At 35.6% G+C, this 13,195-nt stretch overlaps 1 non-coding gene across 1 annotated transcript; it reads right to left on the bottom strand.

Annotated features, from left to right (window-relative positions):
- Positions 1–1,139: 1,139 nt before the first annotated feature.
- On the bottom strand, positions 1,140–1,211 carry TRNAD-GUC. Its single transcript has one exon. It is a non-coding gene; the product is annotated as a tRNA-Asp (tRNA).
- Between the last annotated feature and the right edge of the window lie 11,984 nt (positions 1,212–13,195).

Raw genomic sequence — 13,195 nt, 5'->3', positions numbered from 1 at the left:
GTTAAATTATTTCTTAAATTTTGATTAAAATACTATTCAAATTTAAGAAATAAATAAAATTACACTAAATTAAATCAATTTACTTATTATAATATATACTTTTCTAGATTGAATTTCACTAATAATATTTTATACCCAATAATTAATTTTTTTAGATCCGTCCTTGAATACAATGAATTTCTAATTTATTGTTAATTTGTAGTTCTAAATTAAACATATAAGATAATAATTTTTAATTACCTTAAGTCCATTTTTATAATACTGTATGCTCTCCTTTGAACATGAATGCCAAATAGAAAGTTTGGATTTGTCTCTCATGGTCTCGTATGAGCAGCGTAGAATAGCTTTCATGTGATTATATAACTTTCTGAAATTATGAACTTAGCTTAGGGAGTAGAGAAAGCAAAGTTGGGTTAGTTAAATCAGCAAAGTATATTAATTATTCAGTAGAGCAGTGTTTGTAGCTAAGAAAAAAGTGCCTGAAAATATAGGGCTTACTAGGTGGTTATAATTTACTAAATAATTTTAACTTAAGTTAGTTAAAATAAAAATTATTTTTATTACTTTAAAATTTAATATTTATTTTATTTAGTATGATATTTTGAATTTTTTATTATAATATTGTATATTACATCAATAATAATAACAACAACAATATAAGATTTTTACGGCTGAGTATTAACATTATAATTATAATTAATATATACTCGATGTGTATCATAATTTTTATTATTTTATTTTTTTATATATATTAAAAAAATATTTTTTTATTAATTTTTTAATTGTGACTATTTTAAATATATTAATTTTGTTAAACATTAACAGATATTTTAAAAAAGATTTTAAAATACCTTGTGTTCTGCAATAGATTGTAATTTAGAAGCTCTTGTTACTAATGAATCTTGAGCAAGGCAGTTCAAAATTTTGTTAAAAATTTCTGTATCTCCAAAATAATAAATAGTGGTTAATCCCTTCTTGTGATTTTCTGTGAAATAATCCAACAGATGCGTGGTGACCTTGGCTCCTGCACTACTAGCTCAATAATGTTGTAGTCCAAACGCAATTGCAAACATGTCAGATGTTTAGATGATTTTGTTGGAAAACAAGTTATTTAAATAAGGGCTTAAAAAATGAATAGACGCCGTTGCCGGGGATCGAACCCGGGTCACCCGCGTGACAGGCGGGTATACTCACCACTATACTACAACGACTTGGTTGATTTTTCTCTGTGTCGGAATCTTCAGACGGGTACCGATCATCGGAACTTCAACCACCAAATATTAGTTATTAACAACTAGTTTCCTGTCTTCTGTACTTTTCACAACATTCAAAAAGAAAACAAGCAAAATTTACAAGCCATAAATTTAGAGTCTATACAACTATAAAGAAGCTGAAACCTGGATGAATTAACTGTAGAGCTTTCTTTCTGGTTCATTTTCTCCAGAAAATATTGTGGAGGGAAAATCAGATCTTATTTTGTTTGGGTTTATATTGTATTCTTAACTCAAGCTCAAAGCTAGTCATCTTTCTGTCTGCTACTTCTGCTGGCGCTGTGCACGCACATATTGATAAGGCGGAAACGGCTATTCGCTAACGTGCGCTAGGGTGGTAATAGCCTTGAAATTATGGTCTGGCTGGGCACACCGAGAGTTTAATTTCTCAGCAGAACCGTTACTCTTTGGTTTTCATATACGGTTGTGATCATTAGCAATGTACAGCAGAAATGATTTTTACGGCTGAGTATTAACATTATAATTATAATTATAATTAATATATACTCGATGTGTATTATAATTTTTATTATTTTATTTTTTTATATATATTTAAAAAATAATTTTTTATTAATTTTTTAATTATAACTATTTTAAATATATTAATTTTATTAAACATTAATAGATATTTTAAAAAAAAATTTAAACATTAAAGAAAAATTATAATAGTCTATCCATATATTATTATAATTTAAAAAATAAAAATAAATAATAATTTTAAAATAATTAAAAAATAAATAAATAAAAATTATGAAAAACAATGAGTATTGCTATATTTATTCTTCTTATATTTATTCTTCTATTGTTATATTAAACAATATTCTTATATAATTTTTTTGAAATGGGACAATATTCTTATATTTATTCTTCTTTTTATACATTAACGATATTGTTACTCCGCTTACTATGTGAAAAGGATTGAAGAATCCAACAAAATAAAAATAAATTAAGAATTTAGTTGGTGGAGGTGCATAAACAGGTGCAACCTCAATCCATTTTTGTATATTTAAATCGTTACTGTTGATGTACATATATACAAAAGAAAACCTGAGCTAGCCACAGTCCAAGAATTGAAGGAGTGTGTGCTGGCATTTAGTTAGATGTAGAGCTATTCTAATGGGTTAGTTAAGATACAAAATTGACTAACTGATTTCCTTTACACCCCCCTTCAAGCTGGTGTTGGGGAGAAATCAACCAACCCAAGCTTGGACACAAATGTAGAATAAGAATGAGAAGGTAAAGGTTTCGTAAACATGTCGGCAAGCTGCAAGGAGGATGGAAGATACAGAGTGGTAATGAAACCTGCTTGCAGCTGAGTACGAACCACATGACAATCAATGTCAATGTGTTTTGTCCTCTCATGAAAGACTGGGTTAGCAGCAATATGTATGGCTGCCTTATTATCACAATGTAACGGTATCGGTTGAACAATAGTAATATGAAAATCAGTCAAAAGAGAAGATAACCACCGAAGCTCATATACAGTAGATGCCATGGCGCGATATTCCGACTCAGCAGCAGACCGACTCACCGTATTCTGTTTCTTAGTCTTCCAGGAAACCAATGAAGTACCTAAGAAAATACAATACCCGGTAACGGATCGACGAGAATCAACACAAGATGCCCAGTCAACATCACAAAAGGCTCGGAGTTTGAAATCATTTGTTGCTAGTAAAAATAATCCCATGTAACTAGTTCCCTTCAAATATTTCACCACGGTGAGAGCAGCTTTTAGATGCATAGTATGTGGAACCTGCATATATTGGCTAAGTTGCTGAACCGCATAACTAATATCGGGCCTGGTCATGGATAAATAAAGCAACCGACCAATGAGTCTCCGGTAAATCTCAGCATCTTGCAATGGCTGTCCCATATCTTTACTCAATTTAATGCCTTGAATATACGGACTAGCTGTAATTCGGGCATCCTGCAAACCTGTATCCTGAATAATATCAGTAATGAATTTATGTTGTGTTAACAACATTCCTGATGCCGAACGTGCCACCTCGATACCCAAAAATTATTGAACATCGCCGAGATCTTTAATAGTGAATTTCTTATCCAAAAAATGCCGCAAATCAGTAATTAAGGTGGCCGAAGGACTAGTAATCAAACAATCATCAACATAAACTAAGATAGCAATAAAAGAACCGCCATGACCATTAGTAAACAAGCAATGATCGAAAGAAGATTGTTTGAAACCTTGTGTCATCAAACTGACTGTCAATTCTTTATTCCATTGCCTGCCGGCTTGCTTCAACCCATAAAGTGATCGCTGCAATTTGCAAACTTGGCCCTTCTCCGCTTTGTCATAACCAGGAGGAACTTGCATGTAGATATCTTCATCAATGGACTCGTGCAAATAAGCATTATTGATATCAAGTTGCTTCACTGGCCAAGAATATGCGGCTGCCACAGTTAAGAAAATTCTTACTGTTACTAACTTGGCAACAGGAGAGAAAGTCTGATTGTAATCGAGACCAAGCAACTGGTTGTACCCCTTGGCGACGAGCCTTGCTTTATATCTGTCTATGCTCCCATCTGCATTATATTTAATCCTGTACACCCACTTACACCCAACAGGTTTAACGTTAGGAGGCAAAGCAGTTAAAATCCATGTATGATTTTGTTCTAAAGCATCCAATTCTTTTTGCATAGCATTTACCCAATTCATATCAGTTTTAGCATAATTATAATTGCAAGGTTCTTTGATTTTAGATAGCTGGGCAATAAAAAACATATGAGAGGAGGAAAAATGAATGTTGGAATCTGATGTATTATGGGTAATATAATCAGTCAACCAGGCAGGAGTTTTCCTCAGTCGTGTACTTTGACGAACCGGTTGTGGAGATGCAGGTACCACAACCAAATCAGTTTCAGTTCCCATAGCCAAATCAGTTTCAGTTCCCACAGTATTATCAGCATCAAAAGAAGAGCAGTCAGGAAGATCATTATCAAGACCCAAAGGCACGGAATTAGTTTCAGGTAACGGTGCGGGTTCAAGTGGTGGGTCGGTGTTTGGTGATGAAGCAGGAGTAATAGAAGATTGCTGTTGGTGGGGCGTATAATTGGTATCAAATAGACAAGTGGGTAAAACAAAAGCTGTAACATCCTCTGGTTTGGTATAATGAAAAGGAAAAAGAGTTTCTTGAAACATAACATCTCGTGAAACAATAATGACTTTAGTAGTCAAACAGTAGAGTTTATAAGCTTTTTGGTTTTGAGCATAACCCAATAAAACACATGGGAAAGCCCGGGGATCAAATTTGTGTTTGTGTGGTTTGGTGTTGGTAGCATAACAGAGACAACCAATTGTCCGAAAATAAGTATAATCAACCTGTTTACCATGTAACCTTTCATAAGGAGTTTGCCACTGTAAGTTTTCGGAAGGCAACCGATTGGTAATATGGGTGGCTGCTAACAATAATTCAGACCAGAAAATGGCAGGTAATTTGGATTGGAAAAGTAGTGTGCGGGCGATGTTTAAAAGAGTTCGGTGTTTCCGTTCTACAACTCCATTTTGTTGTGGAGTGTAAACACAGGTTCGTTGATGTAAAGTGCCTTGGTCTTGCAAGAAAGTACTACATGCAGCATTAACAAATTCAGTACCATTGTCGGTGCGAATGTTCTTTATCCGTTTAGCAAAATGTGTAAACACATAATGGAAAAAAGATTTCAATGCAAGCAACACCTGATCTTTAGTTTTCAGCATATAAGTCCAACAAAAACGACTATAATCATCAACTATTGTTAACATGTAGATCGCATTTGTAATAGACTTCAATTTATACGGACCCCATAAATCAACATGAATAAGATCAAATATATTCTCACTGGAAATCATACTTGTAGGAAAAGACAGCCTTGTTTGCTTAGCAACAGGACAAATAGGACACATTAACTCAGCATAATCACATTTAGCAACTCCATCTATATGTTTCAACCTTTTAAAAGAAACATGTCCTAATCTAGCATGCCAAAGCATAGCTAGATGGTTATTATGCTCAGAACAATGGCTAACAGAATTGCAATTGCTCTGTTTATTAAATGAATTTGCTGTCAAATAATAAAGATCTTCAAACACTGTTCCTTTGGCCAATACTTCTCTAGTCTATAAATCCTGGAATAAACAATATTCGGGGAATAAGTGCGCAGATAAACCACAAGTCCTAGCAAGCAAGCTGACTGACAATAAATTGCAACTGAACGAAGGAACATGTAGAACATTGTATAAAATAACTCTGGAGTTCAATTTAATATTTCCAATGTGTGTTACTAATCTGGTTGAATTGTCTGGCAGTCGGATAGTCTTTGGTGGATGTAATTTAACAACTTGATCATAAAAATTGAGGTGGGGTGTGATATGATCAGTTGCGCCCGAATCGACTATCCAATTATCCTTGCAATTAAAATTAATACTAGTAAAAACTGAATTGAGTAAAGTACCTGCAAAATTCACGTGTCTGACATCTCCATCATCTTGATCATTACTGCCACTTCTGGAGTTGAGGAATTTTTGAAATTCTTGTTGCAAGAAATCTATCATCCCTTTATCGAGACCATCAGTTCGTTTCTGCTGCAGTCCTGACTGCTGTAATGGTGTCTCATCAGTTGCAACACGAGTAACATTATTAGCTCTGAGATACTTTCTGACGTCCACCCCTCTTTTCTTCTGTAATTCAATGAACCAATCTGGATATCCGTGGAGACTGAAGCAATCGTCCACTATGTGTCCTGCACCTTTGCAATTGGTACAATATTGCTTCTTCTTGTCCTCTTTTCGAGATGAAAAGGAAGCCCTGTTATTTCCAGTTCCCGTGTTGCTTCTGTTTCCAAAAAAATTTCTTCTAGCGAGCATTACTGCAGCAGTCTCAGAGGAAGATGTGCTATCAATTTGCACTTCTCTTTGTTTCTCCACACTCATGATCATGGAATATGCTTTATTAATTGATGGTAAAGGATCTTGCAAAAGAATTTGATTCTTCACGTTGTCATACTCATCTCCTAATCCCATCAAAAATTGCATCAATCTCCTATTGCTGTCATAAACTGTAATTGCGGTACCAGTTTCACAACAAACAGGCAGTGGAGCTAAACACAATAGCTCATCCCACTTCTTCTTCAAACTTGTGTAGTATTCTGTCACAGAATTACTACCTTGCTTGTACCCGGCTATATCTCGTTCTATCTGGTAAATCATTGGCCCATTGCTCTCGCCATAACTGTGCTTTAACTCGTCCCAAAGTATCTTTGCGTTTTTGCAGAATACAAAAGAGTCAGAAATATCCTTAGACATGGCATTTAGCAACCATGATACAACCATGCTATCTGCCGTTAACCACTTCTCATAATCATCTGAATCAAGTGCCGGAGCTTTAATTTTTCCATTAATAAATCCCAATTTCTTCTTAGCTCTGAGAGCTATTTGAACCGACCAACTCCAAGAGAGATAATTGGGCCCTCTCAAAGGAGTGTTCACGAGACTGAATCCAGGAGCGTCGGAATTGTTAACATGATACAGATCATTTTCGCTATTCTTTGTGTTTATAGCAGCGATGATCTTCGCTAAATCCTCAGGAGTCATCATTGTTATCTATTGGCTAATCTCAAACAACAAAGGTATAGAATGCAGAGATTAGAGAATAAACCTTAACCAGGCTCTGATACCATGAAAAGGATTGAAGAATCCAGCAAAATAAAAATAAATTAAGAATTTAGTTGGTGGAGGTGCATAAACAGGTGCAACCTCAATCCATTTTTGTATATTTAAATCGTTACTGTTGATGTACATATATACAAAAGAAACCTGAGCTAGCCACAGTCCAAGAATTGAAGGAGTGTGTGCTGGCATTTAGTTAGATGTAGAGCTATTCTAACGGGTTAGTTAAGATACAAAATTGACTAACTGATTTCCTTTACACTATGTGTTGGACAGTAAATTTTATAAGATAATGAGAATTTGTTTTTAAAATTTTAAAATCTTAAATTTCTGGTAGGTAGAGCCCCATTTGTTAAACTATTTTTTTTAAAAAAAAGAAAAAGTAAATAAATTTATTTATTTTTAACCCATTAGAACAGTTGGTTAAAAAAATCTGTTCAATTGTTTGTTATTAATTTTAATAAAACTTAATATGTTACAATATTTTTCTCAATAATAATAATTTTAATAATAACATCAAACATATTTTTAATTGATTTTTTTTATTGATATGGTTAGTGAAAAATCAATCGATATAAATGCCTATCAAATTTGAGCTGAAAATAAAAATTATGTAGCGGCCGACAATATTGCCGAAGGTGTAGCTAAGTTCTTATTGATAAAATAAATAATTAATTAAATTTATATTTGTATTGTTTTATCATTGAATAAAAAATTTAAAATAGTGTTATTGTTCTTTATCTTTTATATCTATTCCTTAAGGTATCCTCTTTATAAAGGATTATTGTTGATTGCCTTTAAATAGCTTCCCATTTTGAGTAGATTAATTTTAAGGAAAAATTGTTATTTAATTTCTATATTATAAGAAAATTTATTAAATAATTTTTTTAATTTTGAAAAATATACTAAGATAACCGAAGAAAATAATTGTGAAAAGTTACATTTGAAAATATAGTAAAACAGAGAGTTTTACTTATTCACATAAAAACGGTGAGTTTTGGAATAAAGTGATGCAGTATCGTTTCAATTGTTCTCCAAAAAATTTATCACCAAGCGTGATTCACACATCATTTTTCAGTACCTTCCTCATAACTGTAACAGAAATAGGATAGCTGGCAAATCTATTATGGAGAGCTGGCTTTTGTAATTATTTTTTACAAATTTTATATTTTTCTGTACAAATTTTAGAGAATTCTACATAGTTGTATAAATAGAAATAGTATACAGACAATAAAACCATTCATTTTTCAATCAAATAGTATCTGTTATTTTTTTTTTCATGGTATCAGAGCAATTGTACTATTGATATTCTAGTCTTTACATTACTTTTCCTTCAACCTATGGTCGAAAGCAACAACCAAACACCCATTATTACCCCTACTAAAGAACCTAGTGAAAAGAAATCAATGGATGCCTTCAACTTCCATAAATCTGACCACCCGGGAATGATTTTGGTCAGTGTACCACTCGATGGCAATAATTACATGTCTTGGAGCAGATCAATGACTATTTGATCAAGCCAAATTTAGACTCATTATTCATGTTGTTATTCATGTTAATTTATACATTTTCTACCTAATTTTATGGTTTTGATCTTATTTTGCAGAAAATGGAGTAAAAGGGTAATTTGATAAAAATGGCCTTAAAACTGTCTAAAAGAGAGCAAAAGAGAGCAAAAGAGAACAAGTTGGTTCACCCAAACCAAGTTGAAGCTGAAATGGGAGAAGAATAATTTACTGTTTGACAATACTGTTTGCTCAGACAGACTGGGCAAATAGACCCGCAGGACAAAAGCAGTGCGCATACAGTAGGTAATACAGACTGTTTGTCCGAGCTGTTTGCCCACACAACCCGGGCAAACAAGGTCTGCGACAGCAGACAGCAAAGAAGCGGGAATTTGAAATTCAAAACTCCAAGATGTCTTCTCCTCTCCAATCACGTGAGGACAGCTCAGCAACCTTCCAAGACACCTCAACACTCAATTCCACATCTAGGAAGCCAAATCTCAAGAAGATACACTTTCCCTCAAAGAATTCAACTCCAATTAGGAAAAGAACTCAATCCAAATCAAGAAACCAAGGGTAGCCTGTCATCTATAAATAGAGGACATCATACCAACAAGGGAGACATCATCATCTTCGGCAGAATCACACCAGCAGCCGCGCACCATAACTGTCGGTCCCTCTCCATCTTCTTCTTATTTTCTTTCTTTTATTTTTTTGTTAGTTTCAGCCATGAGTGGCTGAAACTCTTTTTTCTAGTTGAAGATTAGGTGAAACTTCAAGTTGTTTATGGATTGGGAGACCTGAACCTATGATGTTTATCTTTTATTTATCAATATTTATGTAGTTTCATGCGTAATTCTATTATTGCTTTGTTGATTCTTGATTGCAAAGTGATAATGTAACGACCCGGGAACCGGACCGCTACTGGCGCTAGGATCCAGGTCGACTTATGGTCGCCAGTACCCATAGCAAGCCTGCTATACTGTCTATGTACCTGTAAAATCCCATACATGATCATACATTTCCTGTAAAAGCATAAAACTTTGCTCTGAACCACGGCTCTACCTGTGCATGGACTATCTCTGTACTTACAGAACCCCTTACTAGAGCTTGCTCTAGACGGGTTAAACTCATACTATGGTAAGCCTGATTTCTATACTCATAAAAATATTTACATACAATAAATAGATCATGTATACAAAAAGGATTTACAACACATCTAGGTCAAGCACCATTCTAAACTCTATACAATACCATTACATCTCTTTACACATATTACATGTCCACACTATACTATGACAACTTTACTCTTCCTGAACTCTGTTGAACTTTCCCTGACCTCTGATCCTGCAAAACTGGGGTTAAGGGAGCAGGGTGAGCTATACTAGCTCAGTGAGTAGAACAGTAAAACATGTTAATTAAATATGCTCAAATGAAATGCATCATATCACAGACAATTCACAGCAAGGATGAATGTGTCACCAATAGTCCCGACATCCTATCCTCGTGCCAGGGCGTAGAATGGGCACCTGGTCTTCCTGTCTTACCTGATAACTTGTGCCAGGGCGTAGAATGGGCACCTGGTCTTCCTGTCTTACCTGATAACTCGTGCCAGGGCGTAGAATGGGCACCTGGACTTCCTCATAACTAGTGCCAGGGCATAGAATGGGCACCTGGTCTTTCTCAGAGACTAATGGATCACTCACATTCCATCCACCTCAACAACATAAAATGCAATGCAACATCTTCGTGCATTCTAATACTCCTTAACCCCAGTTTTGCAGGATCAAAGGTCAGGGAAAGTTCAACAGAGTTCAGGAAGAGTAAAGTTGTCATAGTATAGTGTGGACATGTAATATGTGTAAAGAGATGTAATGGTATTGTATAGAGTTTAGAATGGTGCTTGACCTAGATGTGTTGTAAATCCTTTTTGTATACATGATCTGTTTATTCCGACATCCTGGATTCCACCGGAAAGTAGAATTCTGATGCCGGACTCTAGCCGGGTATTACAGATAAATTATTAGTTTGGGTGATTATAAGTCCGTAATTGCTTGAATTACTTAAACATAAGTAACTCTTGGCATAAAAACCAAGGAGATTGCATAATCTAGCAATATCACCGTACGTTTGGGTAGATAGAATTAGGTCTCTCTATTTCTTAATGCAATTAACAGTTGTTAGATGTTAAAAGGCCTAAGGACGTTCCTTGGCAACTTGTTGATTAATGATTAATTAGAGGACGTTCCCTAGTTAATCTATGATTAAGGAGGGATATGGAGGTGAAAAGCGTCTTCCACCTCTATAACTAGTTTATTGAGTCAAATAAAAGAATATAAGTGTCAATGATCAATCTCAACAACTGAAGTGGATCCAATTCTTCAACTAGAGCTCCTCATTATTGAATCTCTTTTACTTTATTATTTACTTTGCTTTTCTATATCTCTAGTTTAGTCATCAAACTTCAAAACCCCCAATTTACTTTTATTGTCTATTTATTTACTTGGTCATTGATAGGAAGATAAGTAAATATCAATTCCCTGTGGATTCGATCCTTTTACCACTATCTACAGTTGTAAAATTGTGGATAACCAAAAATGTTATTTTTGACCGGCTTCGACAACTGCACAGTAAAAAATTGGCGTCGTTGCTGGGGAATTGATTTAACTAATTTATTTTTCTTTCATGACCAGGTCTGGACGTAAAGAAAATCTACTCTACGATCCAGAAATTGAGTGCACATCAAGACAAGCCAATCCGAGGAACCAAGCCTCAAAACAGTCTTCATCAAACAACAGCCACCAACTTAGAAGCTGCAATTCAATTTGTTGCACAACACATTCAAACCAATGCTACTGAAGAATCACCTTCTGCACCTCCTGTCAAGACTACTGTCCCAAGAAACAGAACCAGCTGCTGAGTCTGCTGCCTAAATCATTGCTATACTTGTTGAATCAGATGTTGAACTAATTGCTAAAACAGCCACTGCACTTGAAACTAAACCAGCTACTGAATTTGCTTCATCTGTTATTGTATCTACTACACAAAACACTGCAGTACCTGTTGCTACACTTGCTATACCTACTACACTTGCAAAATTTACTGCTGTACCTACTGTACCTGCTGAATATGTCACAAGAACTAGCTGTAGAATTGTTGAACCAGCTGACGAATTTACTGCACAATCTACTGCAGAGGTGACAGATTCATCCACAAATGATACGCAAGCTGCTACAACGGAACCAGCCTAAAAACCAGAAATTTTTGTCAAAAAAATTCCAAAACCAACCCCCAAAATAGCAGCTGAATCAGCTGCAATAAGGGCAACTACAATAGCACCTGAAGAGAAAAAAATTGCAGCAGCAGCTGCTCTTGAACCAGCTGCTATCCTTGCTGAATTTGAAGCTGAAAATGTTGAGGTGAGAGCTCCAATGGCACAAGAAAGGACTCTTCGCGAACTAGCAGCACCCGTGGATGATTAAGCACTATGGTGCATCACTTACCCACCATTAACAGCCCCTTTTGAGCTTAAAACCGGATTAATTCACCTATTTCTAAAATTCAGAGGTTTGGAGAATGAAGATCCACACAAGCATCCTAAATAATTTCACATTGTGTGCTCAACAATGAGGCCTCAAGGTATTTTTGAAGAGCATGTTAAATTAAGAGCCTTTCCCTTTTCTCTTGATGATTTTGCCAAAGATTGGTTGTTCTATTTACCACCCGGATCCATCACTTCATGGGAAGGGATTGTGAGAACCTTCTTGAGCAAATACTTCCCAATCACAAAAGTTATTGGCATCAGAAGAGAGATCAATTGCATCAAGCAAAAAGATTATGAAGAGCTATATGAATATTGGGAAAGATTCAATCGATTGTGCACAAGCTGCCTTCAACATGACATCTCTGATAAATCCCTTATTGAACATTTTTATGGAGGTTTGCTGCCATCCGAAAGAAAATTCATAGATGTAGCATGTGGAGGTTCAATTGAAGATAAAACACCTCAAGCAATTAGAGAGTTAATTTCAACAATGGCAGCCGCATCCAAGCAATTAATATTGTAATACCCGGCTAGATTCCGGCATCGGAATCCCTACCTTCCGGCGGAATCTCCGTTGGAATCTAGAATTTTGAAGATGCCAGAGTCTTCTAGAAGGGTAAAATGTGTTTTCTAAAATGTTTTCACATGATGTTATAGTTTTAAATGAAAAAGAATTGAGTTTTGAAAGGAAAAGACCAAGGAAGCGTTTGCCAGGTTCGGCCACCGAAAGTGAAGTTCGGTCGCCGAACATGGGAAGGCTTCGGGAGTGCCTTTGGCCTTCGAAAGTCTTGTTTGAACGAGCCAAGGTTCGGCGGCTGAACCTCAAGTTCGGCCGCCTAACATGCATGAGTTTAGGGGGCACGTTAGGCTGCCGAAGGTCTTTGACCAAACCACCTATAAAGAGCCCTCAGATCGGAAATGGGCGAGTTTTCTCCCCATTCTCGAGCTCAGGTGAGTTTTGGCCCTCCTTTGGTCGTTTTCATGCTTTCTCCACCCATCCCTCAAGTTTTTATGAGTTCTACCCTTGTTTTGAAGTTTTGAAGCTTAAATAGGAGTTTTGGGAGCTTAGAGGCTTTTGGAGCTTGGATCCTCCACACCTCCGAGTTAGGGATCACACCAACCCTCGATCTCCAAGAGGTAAGTGTAGATCTTTGCTTTCCTTTATGTTTTAATGAAGTTTTAAGAGGTTTTAATGGTTGAGTATGGGTAGGCATGC

Source organism: Manihot esculenta, chromosome 12 (assembly GCF_001659605.2).
Source record: "Manihot esculenta cultivar AM560-2 chromosome 12, M.esculenta_v8, whole genome shotgun sequence".
Lineage (NCBI taxonomy): Eukaryota > Viridiplantae > Streptophyta > Magnoliopsida > Malpighiales > Euphorbiaceae > Manihot > Manihot esculenta.
This window is presented reverse-complemented; position numbering and strand designations above follow the sequence as displayed.